This window comes from Symphalangus syndactylus, chromosome 3 (genome assembly GCF_028878055.3).
Source record: "Symphalangus syndactylus isolate Jambi chromosome 3, NHGRI_mSymSyn1-v2.1_pri, whole genome shotgun sequence".
In the NCBI taxonomy this organism is placed as follows: Eukaryota; Metazoa; Chordata; class Mammalia; order Primates; family Hylobatidae; genus Symphalangus; species Symphalangus syndactylus.
In genome coordinates, this window is record NC_072425.2 from 9,573,816 (window position 1) to 9,589,719 (window position 15,904).

Consider the following 15,904-nt stretch of genomic DNA (forward strand, 5'->3'; position numbering starts at 1 on the left):
GCCGGCTGCAGCCAGATATGCTCCCCGTCTCTAAGGTATCCATTGCCAGCCTTTAAAAAAAGCTTTATTATTTTCCCCTGATAATAAAACTAATACATAGTTATTGCAAACAAACTGATCAGAAAATGCAGAAAGTGTGCAGAAGGACATGGGGAGCCTGCTTAGCCTACCTCCGAGGGTCTGTGCAGGAAGATGTGCCCGTCTGCCACTAGAGTGCTTGCACTGTAGCAGCCAGCTCTTTTCCACCTAGGGTTCTGTGAGCATCCGTCCACAGCCATAAATGTAGTGCCATGTGGTCACTTTGTTGGCCACACTGAGTCTCCGTTGAGAACCTGGTTTTCAAATTAGGCCAGGCATGACCCAGGGTGAGACAGGGAACCCTCCAGGCTCTAGTTTTGCTTTGGGGAACTGGGTCTATAACATCTCCATCAGAGTATTGCTCCCGGGCTGTGGCGAGACACAGCTCTGTTTTGCACAAGGTTTGGCGCAGACCTTGCACCCAAACAGCATTCTCTATGACCCCCACTTCTGTTGGTTCCCGTCACGGACTCCCTGCACAGACACATGACCACAGCAATGCATTCATGTTGAAGGGTTTGTGAGTTTTCCGTTTTCCTCTGCTACGCAACGCAGCAGTAAACAGCCTTGCTGCTTAGTCTTTGCTCACTTGGCTGATTTAGCTCCAAGATAATTTCTCAAAAAAAGGAACTGCTGGGTCACTGGGTCACTCTTTGTATGACTGCGAGTATGTTTAAGAATCGGACCCAGGAACATCTATGTGGCTCTTAGAAAGAATAACTCAATGCCTGTAGTTTGCAAACAGGCCATGCAGCCCAGGGTGGGAGGGGCTGGTGGAAGATGGGCGATCGGAAGCCCACACCTTCTGCTGGACCCATGGCCCTCTGCAAGCTGCAGGGCCAGCAGCTAGAGGTACCACTACCGTCACCGTCTCTGACAATTCCCAAAAACTGGGGCCCACATTTTCTATGTTCCAGGTGACAAGTTAAGGGCCAGGGAGAGAGGGCACTCGGACGAGGGGCTGAGAAGGCCTAGCTGTGTCCGGGTGGGGTTGAGTTTCTGAAGGCCAAACCTTGCCCACGCTGCTTGCCCTCGGCCCACCTGTCCCTCCACTCTCTAGGACAGGAGCGTGGCTAACTCCAGGCTGAATGTGAAGAGGGAGTGGCCTGGTTCTGAAAACACGGAGACTACCGCAAGGTCCTCGCTGCCCCTGAGAGATTCTGCTGCTGTCTTTTTGCACCAACTAATGAATTAAGATGAAAAGAAAACTCTTGGCTGCAGCCTTGAGAAATGGCATCCACTTTGGATTCGCTGGGGCTCCCCGCGCCAAAAAGCTAGTCCTCATAATAGATCCATTAACCTATTAGGGCCTGGCTCGTATACCTCCTGCATGGCGGGAGCTCCCACATAGGCCCCGTTGCTTCACATCCTGAGCGGAGCCCTGAAGCCCATCAGCGCTGCGGCCTGGGCCACTCAACTGTCTCTGCCCTGACTTTCAGCCTGAGCTCTCTGGGTGCACATCCTGCCAATGCAGTGTGATAGTGACGTCTCAGGTGTGAGGACGTGGACTTGCTCATCTCCGTCCCCTGCAGGCTTGGTATAGGGTCTAATGGAATTAGGGGGTGACAGACTGTATTAGTCAGGGTTCTCTGGAGGGACAGAACTAATAGGATAGATGTACATATAAGAGGGTGTTTATTAAGGAGAACTGACTCATACAGTTGCAAGGTGAAGTCCCACGATAGGCGATCTGCAAGCTGAGGAGCCGGGAAGCTGGCGGTGGATCAGTCAGAGTCCCAAAACCCCAAAAGCAGGGAAGCCGGCAGTGCAGCCTTCAGTCTGCGGCCAAAGGCCCAAGAGCCCTTGAAAAACGCTGGTGTAAATGCAAGAGTTGAAACGCTGGAGGACTTGGAGTCCGACGTTCGAGGGCAGGACGCATCCAGCACGGGAGAAAGATGAAGGCTGGAAGACTTGGCAAGTCCAGTCCTTCTCCCCTCCTCTGCCTGATTCCAGCCACGCTGGCAGCTGATTAGATGGTGCCCACACAGATTAAGGGTGGGTCTGCCTGTCCCAGTCCACCGACTAAAATGTGAATCTCCTTTGACAACACCCTCACAGACATACCCAGGAACAGTACTTTGCATCCTTCAATCCAATCCGGTTGACACTCAGTATTAACCATCACACCAACTGTTGCCATCAATGTTCAGTCTCCAACCAACCCTGCTGCAACAGTGCCAGTGTTTTGAGAGCACTCGTTTCTGGCTTGCTTGGCGGTTGAATCTTACAGACGCCTGTGCTTGCTCTGCCTAACACAGTGGAGGAGCGTCACGTGTGTTCACCTGTGGATGGTGTTGGTGTGTCAGTGAGGTCTGGGATGCAGCCAGGAACCATAAGTGTAACTCTTGCATTCCTTCTGCACAGCCCCCAGAACTCACTCAAACCTGAATTTGGTGGGGCTGTGGGAAGACAGGCAGGGCTGGGCTGCTGAGCGGCCATGCACAGAGCCCTTGGACACCGGGGAGGGCAGGGCATGGCAGGGTTAACCCAACGCTGCGGCACACAGCCTGCAGCAGGATGAACTCAGTCAGCCCTCAGCTTCCCACAGGGTTGGGCCCTCATTTGCCCCCACCTTCTGGTGCACCAGCACACCCACCATGTTCAAAGTACCACAGTCTCTAGGCCTCTCTGTTCCCTTAGCCCCCAAGTCCCTCATCTGTCACTCCATGGCTTCCTTGAGGACATCATCAAACCCCACCGAGACCCACCCTGTCCCTCCAGCCCATGGGGACCCTTCCTGCCCAGTGGCTCAGCCTTTGGGTCAACTGGACTCTGGTGATTCAGCTGCATCCTGGAATGGCCCTTGTATCAACGGCATTGTGGCACCAGGCACCTGCTAATTTTCTTGGCATTTGCTTTTATAACTAGATAATAGCGATAGCTGATATTTATCACACACTTATGGGCCAAGCACTTGCTGAGTCCCATTCTTTATTCTGGAGAAGAAGCTGCAGGTGGCTGTCATTAGCCCTGCTCCAGGGATGACATTCAGAGAGCCAACCAGCTGTCCAGCCCCACAGTGGGAAGGGCAGAGAGGGTGTGCCAGCTGGGGGGTGGCCTTCTGCTCCCTGAGGGAGGGGCTGAAACAGTTGACCTTGAATATGGTCCACATCCTTCTCAGCCTGTGTGCTACTGACCGGGTGTGCCAAGGCGTGGAAAGATACGGGGATCCTGGGGTTGGGGGTCGACACAAGGTCTGTAGGGTCACAGGGTGGTCACTCTTAGGCCTTGGAGACAAAGGAGTGGAAACGGGCCACCCCCTCCCAACCTCCTGCCTGGGGGTCTGCTCACTGCCATTGTGTTGGGACAGGCTTAGCCCTAAGCAGGGATCTTGGAACTTGGCTGCTTCCTCACCAGCAGGAAGGCTTCTCTTTGGAAAGAACTTCCTCCTGGGGGGCTTTCAAATAGACCTGACCCAGGCAACACAACCACAGCCTCATTCTGGAATCTTCCCTCCCAGCAGAATGTAAGGATAGCCAAGCCTCCCACCCATATGTGAGACTCAGGGTCCTGCCTGCAGCTTTCTGGGCTCCAGTTGGCTCCAGAATAATTAGCACCATGTAATCCCAGGGACATTGGCCTCCAGAGGCCTCAGGCTGTGACAGAGGCCAGAATGCAGTTTAGCGTGTCCAGCGGCAGCTTCTCACCTCACTCCTCCTGTTGTCACTGAGAGCCAGATGGCCCAAGGCTGGGCTTTGCAAAGACATGGACACTTCTCTCCGAGGAATAGGAACACTGGTAGGAAGGACAGGTGAGAACGTTTGACTACAGCCCCGAGACCTCTAACTTCAGCACTGCCTGCAGCATCTGCTGTGGCTTCTTGAGAGCTGAGGCCCAGTGCTGGGATGGGGCAGGTGGCTGGACATCCAGAGGGACTGCCCTCTGGGGAAAGCTGTCCTTGCCCTCTGAGAAAACTGTGAATGTACGAGCCCCGGCCCTGCTCAGGCCATGCCACCAGTGAGGGACCTGCCCAGTGCTGGGCGCCACCTTCTCCTTTAATTCCACAACTGTGTGGTGACGTGTCTTTTTTGTAGATGAGAAAACAGAGGCTTGGAGGGGTGAGAACTTGTCCAGAGACACAGGGGGCAGTACAGGGGCCAGGATCCATATGGAGGAGCTGGGTCTCAACACCCAAGCCCGAGGCAGCTGTGCCCGGCGGGTTTGTGGGCTGGGATTGCAGACAGTCCCAAAGGGCTGGACAGAACTGTCCCTCCATCCAGCCTGCTGCGTGATCCTCCCGTGGGCCCAAGGTCCTGCTCCCAGTTGTCCACGGGGCCATGATGTAAGCACGGGTCACTATCGAGAGTGAGGGCAGTCTCTCACATAAGCACGACGCGATTGTCAGAATCAGGGGGGCGTCGCTTTTCACCAAGCTGCGGTCTGTCTGGATTCATGTTTGTTCAGGGGAGCCCATGGTTCCTGCAGAGCTCTCGTTCCCCAGTCCAGGAAGCAGGCCAGCATTCCCTATTGCACTGAATCCTCGTATCTCTTTCGCTTCCTTTGTTCTGGAGCATTCCTCAGCTGGCCTTCGTGTGGCCTGGCCCCCGTGTGGCCCGACCATGTGTGGCCCCGTGTGTCTGACCCCCGTGTGGCCCGGCCCCCGTGTGGCTTGATCCCCATGTGGCCCGGACCCCGTGTGGCCTGGCCGTGGCCTTCATGGGAGGCGTGGGTCAGTTGTTTTGCGGGCTGTTTCCAGTTTCCCTCGTCTTCCGTTTCCTGGCGGTGAGGACGTGGCCCTGCCTTTTTGGCAGGTGCACCCTAGAAGTGAGCTAATCTCTTTCTCAGTGCATCATCTCAGGAGGCAGACATGGTCTTTTCAAGAAACTGAGAGGAGAAAAACACCCCTTTCATGGTCTTCTACACATTTTCCCATGAGGGACTCCTCACTCCTTCCTGCAGATGGGAATTTCCATCTGGCGTCCATTCCTTCATCCTGAAGAGCTTCCTGGAACATTTCTTACAGTGCAGGCCGTGAATTCTCTCAATGTGCCTGGGGCAGGTGGCCCTTACTCCAGAGTCACCTGCTGGAGTGTCTACTCTGTTCTTGCTGGCGAGAGCTCCTGGTTCCCAGCATTCGGAATCTCCCCAGCAGCTGTTCCTGCAGGCCACGTGGAGCAGCTTCCTCATGCGCAATCACATATCTGGGTCCCCTGTGCAGATTTCCAAAGCTCCTCTGCGCAGCCCCGTTGTTCCTGGGCTCTGGCCTCTGGCCCCAAACTCCAGCTTCCGCACCAGCCCGAGCTCCAGTCCTGCCTCCCCAGCTCAGCAAAGCCACTCTCCTCTGCTTGAGAGGGGACGTAGCTAAGAAAAGAGAACCTTATGAGCCAGCTTGCAGGTGGGACCCCCAGGGTCCAGCAGGTGCCTCGGTCAATAGCCAGTGGCTGTGGCACTTATGGTCTATGTCTCATCTCTCAGAGCTTACGGTCCTGCGTGCTGTTTGATCTGAAACCCATTGCATGGAGCATTTCATCCAGTCTTATGGATGTTTACAGCAAGACAGCCAGTGTGGCACAGGCTCCTTCCTTACGGCTGGAGTGGAAGTCCTCTGCTGGATCCGTTGTTAAGCTGCAATTGCAGGAGGTGCTGTGAGGGAGAGAATGCAGGGTGCTTTGAGAGAGTCCAGGGGTTAGAGAAACCTGCTTCAGAGAGCAGTGTTTGGGCTAAAATCTTTGCACTGAAATCTGAAGCACTATCCAGCCAAAGGGGTGTGTATGGGTGTGGGTGTGTAAATGCTGCACATACATGTGTCCACGTGTACAGGTATGCATGTGAGATGAACAGACACGTGTCCACGTGTACAGGCTTGCATGTGAGGTGGACAGACATGTGTCCACCTCATGTGTACAGGTTTGCATGTGAGGTGAACACAGATGTGTTCATGTATATAGGTATATGTGTGAGATGAACAGACGTGTCCACGTGTACAAGTTTGCATGTCAGATGAAGAGACTTGTGTCCACGTGTACAGGTATGCATGTGAGGTGGACAGACGTGTGTCCATGTGTACAGGTATGCATGTGAGGTGGACAAACGTGTGTCCATGTGTACAGGTATGCATGTAAGATGAACGGAAGCACAGTCTCAGTAGAGGATACAGCATCTACAAGATATTTGTGTGGGTCAGGAAAGTGCTTGGTGTTTTCCAGGAGCTGAAAGGCCAATGTAAGTGGCCTCCAGCTTTCCCCCAAGTCCACACTCAGTGGGGAAAAGAAACCAGGATTTCAATGGCAGAGCCCACACCTCTGCCCTCTCACTGCCTCGACCATTCACCCTGGCATGCCATGCACCTCTTATTATGTCGTGTGTGTGTGTGTGTGTGTGTGTGTGTGTGTGTGTGTATGGCATGAGAAAGGTTGGAGACCCTGGACAAACGCACATGTGGGGAGAGGGAGCCAGACTGTGCTATCAGTTCCAGGCTGTAGAAAGTTGGGGAATGTGTCTAAGAGCAGCTGGGAGCCAGTGCAGGCTGTGGAGGCAGGGAGGAGCACAGGGACATGTGTTCTGGAGACACAGAACTGTGGTGTGGCCTGGTGACCGGGGGTCCCCACAAGAGGCTGTTTGCAGTCCGTTGGACAAGGAAGGTGGGCTCCTGCCTCGTGCCCTTCCCCAGGGAGCTCTTGGCAGCTCATTTCGGGCGCACCTGAATGTAACGGACCCAGGGTGGACTGGTGTGTGGATATGATTTTTTTTTCTTGTTTCAGACTAAAGAAATCCAAAGTCCTTGGTTGTGAAAGATTTCTGGGTACTATCTCCAGGCCTCACAGGCCCTTCATCATCTGTGACTATGGCGCCCACATCCACCCGTGCCTCCCAGAGTGACCCCTGACACTGCAGACCCTGGCATGTGGCAAGGAGCGATGGATTATTCCAGCACCAGTGCTGTCGTGCCGCAGATGCTGGGGTGGGGCAGGAGGGGCTGAGCTATGTGCCCCTAACAGTCTTGCAGATGGGCCTGTCCAGACCAGGGGCCCTGCCCCGCTGGCTGTCAGCAAGACCCCCCTCCGGGAGTTGTCTGGGGCCTGCGGCACCTCCATGGGTTGTTGGGATGAGTGCAGCACCGCCGGTTGCACAGACAGGGTTGGAGGAAAACGAGCTCGTGGTACGAGGCAGCACCGATGTTCCTCTGGAGTCCTCCGGGGCCGTGCACGGTGCCCTCCTGGGCCCTGGGCTCTGCAGCCCCGCCCCACACCATGGAGCCTCCTCTGACAGCCGGAAAGGGGGCTGGAAGGGGTCACTCTGAGGCTTAGGGAACGTCCGGGTCAGACGACACCACACAATATCCGCGTTACAGGGTTTCTGCAAAGGTGGGAGCTGCCATCCAGTGTCCTCAACGACTCCAGGCTGAGAGCACCTGGGGCTTCCTGCCGCTGGGACAGAGATGCGGTCATGCCTGCCTCAGGCCCGGAGCTTTGGGCGCTGGGAAGCCTGTTATTGCTGATGGCCAGTGACGCCACAGCTGAAAGCCTGTGCGTGGCCACCTCTTACAATGCTGGCATCAACAAGGGCGTGAATGACAAACCATTAGAAAGAAGGATGAAAAAGCAGCCATGGTTTCCACCGGGTTGCCGGGTGAGTTTTGGTCCCCAGGAGAGCCCAGATGCACCAGCTGTGTCACTCTGGGGTGGATCATCTTCTAGGAAGAGAGCTTGCTGTTCAGAGCCCTAGGGGGAAGCCATGGCCCCAGCTCAACTCTGGGAAAGACAGCAGCCAGCTGACCCTGGCTCTGGGGGCTGTGGGGACCGCCAGCCTCCTCCTGGATTTTGGAAACCAGCCCCTGGTATCAGAAGCTCAGCAATGGGGCTGAGGGGGGGTGGGAGTGACTGTGGCCTGATGGGGACTCAGCGGGGAAAAGGCCGTGCTCTGTTTTGTCAGAATGGGGCAAAGGAGGGCGAGAGGGGGGACCTGGCTCTCCAGCCCCTTTCACCTGTGCAACAGGTCAGAAGTTCCCTGGCCTTCAATGCCAGCAGCTTCAGTGGATTGGACCAAGGGTGAGCCTCCTGGCCGTGCTGGGCAGATCTGCACATGCAGCTCTGCCTAAGATGTCCTTCCCTGTTCAGATGACCTTCTTATCACCTTCAAGGCCCAGCTCCGATGCTGTCTGCTCTCCTGAGGCTTCCCTAGTAGCACCCTTTCGGAGACAGGGTTGATGTGCTGATCGAGTGCCTCTGTAACATTTTCTATGCCTGGACTGTACCTGGCACCGATGCCTTGACACGTTCAGTGGCCCCCACGGTGCCAGTGAACCATGGTAGGAGCTCTGAGAGGTCAGAGAGTGAGCACAGGCTACCTGCATGTCAGGGAGAAGCCACAGGGCTCCCAGGTCCAATCCCGGGCCATGGGCAGGACCCCCAGGAGGGGCAGCCACCAGGAAGCCCTGAGAACATGAACCTAGAGGGATGTTTCTTAGCTCAGGGTGACCCAGTGCAAGGCGGGGAGCTGCACGCTTGTGAAGATGTCTGAGTTACTTGATGTCAGCGCTGGGGAAATGTTCTGGAAGCCCCATGCTCTGAGACCAGCAAAGAATGTGTTCTGCGGCCTTGGCTGAAGTCAGGAGCCCATGCCCACAGTCTGGGATGCAGACAGGCTGCTGGGGGTGGCTGGAGCCTCCTGGTTGTGGCTATGTCCCAGTGACACACAGCACCTCCCTAAGGTATTGAAGGGCAGTGCCTGTCTTGGGACCCTCTGATCCGATCAGCACCCAGCACAGACCTGGCCACTGAAGGAACTTGGTAAGTGGTGGGGCTGGAATCAACTGACGAGCTTCCCACGCTAGGGGAGAAGGCGTGGCTGGAGAGCAGAAGGTTTATCCCTGAGTGCTGCTGACCAGCTGCCATGACATGAAGGCCAGTCATCCCACGGGCCTCCGTCCCGGGGCAGCAGCCTTCAGAGTCAGGGGCCAGCGGCAGCGGGTGGCCACGCTGTATCTCCAGACAGCACTACACTGCTTGAACAGTTCAGTGGCATTCCATCGGGGCGCAGGGGACTTGTGCCCTTGACCTTCACAGTCTCCTGACCAGGTCTTGTCACTAACCAGCCAGCCAGGAGGTGTGCAGGGAGGCCCTGTGTTCTCTCCTCAGCCCAGTGCCGTGGCCACGACAGCATCTTGAGTCCCTGAGTCCCACCCCTGATTCTGCTCCTGGCTCCCTGGGAACTGGGGCTGCTAGTGGATCCCCACGGCCAAGGCCACACTGTCACTCCCACCTGTCATATGCCCTGACCAGGGCCAGGCACAGGGACCCTGAGCTGAAGCCAGTATTGGAAATGCTCGAGAAACTCACGGATCAGTTTGTTGTGGGTGATTTAAATCCCCCTGAAGACGTGTTGAAGCCCTAACCCTGGTACCTGTGGATGTGACCTTATTTGGAAATGGGGCCTTGGCAGGTGTCATGAAAATGTAATTAGTTAAGATGAGGTCAGACTGCACAGGGTGTGTCCTTAATGCAACATGACTGCTGTCCCTACAGAGGAGCAGAAGACACTGAGATTTGTGCAGAGAGGAGACGACACATGCACACACACACACACAGACACACGGAAGTGGGAGGCAGAGGCCGGGGCAGCATCTGCCAGCCCAGGAACACCAAGGATGCTGGTGGCCACCAGAAGCTGGGAGAGCCTGGGAGCCCTTCTCCCTCACAGCCTGCGGATGAACCAGCCCTGCCAACACCTAGATTTTGGACTTCTGGCCTCCAGAATGGTGACAGAATGGATTTCTGTCATGCCGAGCCAGTCAGTTGTGGTACTTTGTGATGGACTGCCTGGGAGACGGTGCCCGCGGGCCCCCTGAGACCTGGTTCTTGGAGAGAGTGCATTAGGGGACAGAGGCAGCTCCCACAACACGCTTCATCTCCATATGCTTGCTAGCCCAAGCCAAGTCTGCTCCCCCTTGCTCTCCTCAATGCCCTGGCCACGCCTCCCCTCCCAGCTACTCTCCTTAGGGACAGCCGTAGAGCCGGGTGCCAGTAGGGGCTGAGAACCAGTGTGTGTGGTTTTAAGAGGATGAGTTCACAGGGTGAGAGGAGGAGAGGGAACCGTTAAATCTCCAGCCTGAACTAGAAAAGAAGAGAGGAAAAATAAAGCCTGCTCCTAAGGCAGGAGATTCTGCCTGGCCCCTCAGAAGCTGCCAGCATCTGACAGGGAGTGGGCTCTGAGTGGTCCTCACAGAACTGCCCTAATGGAAAAGCAAAATGTGGGTGCTGCAGGGGCATCCCCGCCACCTCCCAAGTCATGCCTCCACCCAGGGGGTTTCTGAGGCTGACTGGGGCAGGTTGAGGAAGCAGCTGGGGAGGGGAGATGCTGAACTGGTTGCAGCTCCCAGCCTGGTAGCCCCAGAGCCCTGGACGAGCTGCTGAACCCTTGAAGGGTCAATCCTTCATCTGCAAAATGGAATCATTAATAACGATCACAATAATGATAGCAATGCCTCCTGCAGGAGTGTAACAGTTAATTTCATTTATCAGCTACTGGGCCTTGCGGTGCCCAGATATTTGGCCAAGCATTGTTCTGGGTGTGTGTGTCACAGAGTATCCTGGATGAGGTTCACATAGGAACCTGTAGCAGTTTTCCCCTCCCTGGTGTGGGCAGGCCTGTCTGATTTGTGGAGGGCCTGAATAGAACAAAGAAGCTAGGTAAGAGGGAATGGACTCTTTGCCTGCCTTTGAGTGGGTTTGTTGGTCTTCTTGATGCAAAGCAGGTCAACCCCAAGATTGGGGCTTAGCCTGGGAGGGTTCTTGGTTTTGCCCCGGAAAGAATTCAAGGGTGAGTTGGTGGTGTTAGCAACTTCTGTTGAAGCTGAGGTGCTGCTCTTTGCTCAGCAGGGCTCCCCATAGGTGTGTCCAGAGCAGCAGCTCAGAGGCTATTCTGCAGTCATATTTATACTAATTTTAATTATGCACAAATTAAACATTTCTAGAAATGGGCCATAATTTCTGAGTGTTGCCATGGCAATAGTAAACTGACATGGACACTGGTGGGTGGGTCTGATGGAGAGGTGCTTTGGCCCCATCCCTGTTTTCGCCAGTCCTCAATTAGGCCTGATGTCCAAGCCTCGCCTCCTGAGTCCAGTCCCACTTCCTGCCTCATTCTGCCCTTGGACGTGGATCAGACTGCACACTACTGTCTTCCTGGTTCTCCAGGTTGCTGATCGCAGATCTTGACTTCCTAACTCCGAAACTAGGAGAGCCAATTCCTTATGATAGGTTTCTCTCTAAATATATGTTGTTGCCTCTGATTCTCTGGATAACGCTGAGAAATCCAAGGAGCTTGGTTGATAGTGAAAGGAGAGGGTATGGGGCCAGCCTCAGCAGTGAGTCGAGCAGGTGAGTCAGCTGGCAGGAGCAGTGACGGCCGAAACTCCCGGCTGCCCTTCCCTTCACTGGTGGTGTAATGATGGCCAGTGGTGGGATCCACCTGAGTCTCAGGCAGCTTAGCAGCAAGATAGGCTTCACAGATGCTTCCAGGAATGTGCTGAAGGTTAAATGCCACAGTACAGGGGTCAGCAAACCATGGCCCATAGGCCACATCAGTCTGGTTTTGGAAATAAAGTTTTATTGGCACACAGCTGCATCCATTCGTTCACTTAGCGCCTATGGACGCTTTTGTATTACCATGCAAGTTGAGTAGCTATGACCGAACTCTATGTCCTGCAAAGCCTAAAATATTTACCATGTGGCTTTTTTTTTTTTTTTTGAGACGGAGTCTCGCCCTGTTATCCAGGCTAGAGTGCAATGGTGCGATTTCAGCTCACTGTAACCTCTGCCTCCCAGGTTCAAGGGATTCTCCCACCTCAGTCTCCCAAGTAGCTGGGATTACAGGCACCCACCCTCATGCCCAGATAATTTTTGTATTTTTGTAGAGATGGGATTTCACCATGTTGCCCAGGCTGGTCTTAAACTCCCGACCTCAGGTGATCCACCTGCCTCGGTCTCCCAAAGCACTGGGATTACACGCGTGAGCCACCATGCCTGGTCCCATGTGGCCTTTTATGAGCAAGTTCGCCACCCCCTCCCAGGTATCCTGGGCTATGTGGGGACCACATCTGAAGTGTCCCATGAGCAGGAGCTGGCTTTGCTGCAGTTGTGGTTATTGGCTCTGGCCTCCCGGCAGTGGCAGCTTCCCCACTTCTCAGAAGGTCTCCCTTAGGCTCTGCACACAGGGATTTCCACGCTCACCAGGGCAGAGGCCCTGGCTCCTTCCTATCCTACTGGCCCTGGTGCCTCTCAATGGTGGCCGCACCACCCTACCCTGGTTTCTGCTCCCAGCGGGCTGCCCGCCTGCCTGGCAGAGGTGTTACCTATTAATCAAAGTGGCTGCTGGTAATGAAAGCGCTAGTGGATAATAAGGAGCCAGCTAATGAGAGCTAATGGAATGAGCCGTCTCAAAGAATTAACCTTTCAAAGGGGGTTTGAAAGTCATAAAAACCCTCAGAACCCCGAAAGCAGGAGCACAGCAGCTGAAACGACAGATCTGGCAGGAGCTGGAGGTGTGAGGGCAGCCGTTGAGACTGTGGCTTACGAGTGGGCGGCTCCCTGTGCACTACGCGGGCCCGCCCTGGGCCACAGCTGCTCCCAGAAGCAGCACTACATGTGTGGAGAGCTCTCTGCCGGGTACTGTCTGATTTAGTTCCCCAGTTTCAGTTCTGTCCTGTGCAGAAAGCTGTGGGATCCCACTGTACAGGTGGCGAGATTTGAACACACATCAGTCTGACCCCCGAACTCATGTTCTCCCCAGTGCTGCTCCCCTTTCCCTTCTCAGGACAGACCCCAAGACAGGTGAGGCTGCTGACTGCCCTGGGACTCTCAGTTGGGACCACTGCTCTGGGGCCCTGCTCTGGCAGCACTGGTCAGCCATCCTGCCCACCCCAGCCTTCCTCCAGGGCCTGTCCCTCCTGCTGCCTGTCTCCCGAGCACCAGGGCCAAGCACATTTCTACAGCATTGACTGCAACAAGAACTGACCGTGGGAGCTGGGGCAGCCTCTGTAAGGAAAGGAAAGCACTTCCTAGACCTGTAGAGAAGAAACTTCTCTGTCTCTCTCACATGTGCACACACACATGCATATACTTGCACTCATATCTGTGCACACATACACAAGCACACATGCATGCACATATGCATTCACACAGGCACGTGCACACACACAGGCACAAGCACACATGCACACCCGTGCACTCACACAGACACACATGCACAGGCACATGTACACACATCCACACATATGCACACCCATGCATTCACACAGACACATGTACACACATGCACAGGCACATGCACACATCCACACACATCCACACACAAGCGCAAGCAGACATGCACACCCGTGTACTCACACAGACACACATGCACACACATGCACAGGCACATGCACACATACACCCATGCACTCACACAGACACATGCGCACACATATCCACACACATCCACACACATGCTCACACACATGAACACACATGCACAAACACTTCCACGAGCACATGGACACATGTATACACACATGCACACGTGCACTCACACAGACACATGCACAAACACATCCGCAAGCGTGCAGACACACATGCACACACGTCCACACACATGTGCTCACACATGGACACACATGCACCAACACTTGTATGCACATGTATATTCTCATGTGCACACACATGCACACTCACACATGCACACACAGATGCAGAGCCTGTGAGCCCTTCATTGCCTTGGACCTCTCTGCTCTGTGTTTGGGTCTCTCCTCTGTCTCTGCTGACTGAAAGTACGTAGCAGTGATTGTTTTCCTGACTGAACAGGACTCCTGGAGAGATCACACACCCAAGGCCACTGTGCGAAGGATCCAGAAGTGGCCCTGGCTCTCAAAGCTGGGTCTGAGCAGGGCCTGCCCCACTGCCTCATCCAGAACTTTCTTCCTTCTGCACTCGGCTCAGATGTTACCCCCAGGACCCTCCTGCCCTTTTGGCTGGGGCTGGGCTTGCTGTCCCCTCCTTGTCCCTGTGGTGCTCTGGACCCTAGAGGATCTGGTCTTCAATTCGAACCCCCTGACCCCAACTCAGGCACTTCTCTTTCTCGCCCTTGTACGAAACACACTGGTTCCCACGGCAGCCTTTGTGCCTGCTGTTTTCTCGTGGGGAACACCCTTCCCAGATCTGCACACACTTGGCTGTTCCCTTTCTTCGATTCAACTCTAGCGGCTGAAATCAATCCCTGCGAGTATGTGGGTTTATGTTTCTTGTCTGTGCCCGTGCCTGAGTCTGTGGGGTGGCCATTGCCACACACACGGCAGCTGGGGTGGCTCAGAAACAGCACCTTTCCCACTGCCCTGGAGGCCAGGCATCAAGGGTCAACCTGCCGGCAGACGGTGTCTGGTGAGGATTCACTCCTGACTCAGACACAGCTTCTTCTCCCATGCCCTGCCCTGGCGGAAGGGGCACGGCAGCTCCCTGGGGCATCTTTGATGAGGGCACGGATCCCCGCTGGAGAGCTCACCCTCGAACTAGATCACCTCCCAGTCCCACCACACTGGGGCTTAGGTCTCAATGTATGGATTTCAGGGGACACAGACATTTGTCCACTGCTGCCCTGCTTGCCATGATGTCCAGGGCGACAGGGACTCTGTCTTGCTCCACCCGGTGCCTGGCACTGGTGGATGCTTAGGAAACAGTCCTGACCGAGTTGTAGGGAGTGCTGGAAGTCAAGATCACCGAGAGGAGGGCTTCCTGGTGCATAAGCCCGGCCCTCCCTGTGAGAAGGGGGACTTTGGACAAGGGGATTCTTCCTGTGCGGTGAGGGTCAAGGTAGAGGTGGGCACAGGCCTACCTGGCGGGTTGCTCCCACTGCGGGAAAGAGACGCTTCCCGTGGGAATAGGCCCGGCATTCTCTACGTGAAGCACGCTCGGGACTCTTGGAATTTTGATAGAAATAAAACCCCCTTCCGTATGTTATTTTCTGATGGAGGCTCTGCAGGCACTTCTGAAACATGCTCGGACATGGAGCGTCAGGGCCCTTCCCTGGGCTGAGGGTGTCGGGAGCTGATTGATTGGAATGAAAAATGGAACAAGGGGAGGCCCCTGACTGAGAAATTCTCCCGATAAGCATTTCAAGGCCTCCGCAAATTGATTTTAGATACCGAGTTCCCTGATCAAGTGGAAATTTACAGTCTTGCTGCTGAAATTCCTCCTCTGGTCTGTCATCCACTCAACAGATGGTACTTCTTCAGGCTACCTTTAATAGCCCCAGAAATTAAATTAGTAAAAAAAACGGAGAACTCCCATCATGTTAAAAGCCATCCGTGGTTTCAGGACTCTGGTAAATCTCCATCCACAGAGGCAATCATATGTGAAAAAGATTTGGAAGTGAGGCTTTTGCTGTAAAATGCAAATGTAGACCTGTCTCCACCCTTGGGGCTAAGCCCGGGAGGCCAGGGCTGCGGCTGGCAGCACTCCGGACCCGGGCTGCTGCAGTGGCAGCTGGGAGAGCGGGGTCCCCTGCCTTCTATGATCAATCCCGATGGGACTGGCTTGGCTTCTCCCGGCCGTGAGGATGGAGTGCTGGGCAGGCAAAGGTGGTCCAGTCGCCCAACCTGTGTGGGTCTCGCCAGTTACACCAGCCTGAAGGGGAAGCACAGGGCCTGACCACCTTCCTGCAGCCACACTGTGGCAGATACACAAAAGGGTAGGCATGAATATTCCCCGGTGAGGGACAAGGAAGTGGGGCTCCAGCTCTGTCCTGTGTGTGCCCGCCCAACTGTACGAGATGGGGGTACACCCACACCTGAGTGTTCTGAACCCTGAACCCCCGCCTCTTCCCCTGGCCAGGGAGTCCATCCACTTGGGGACCAGTG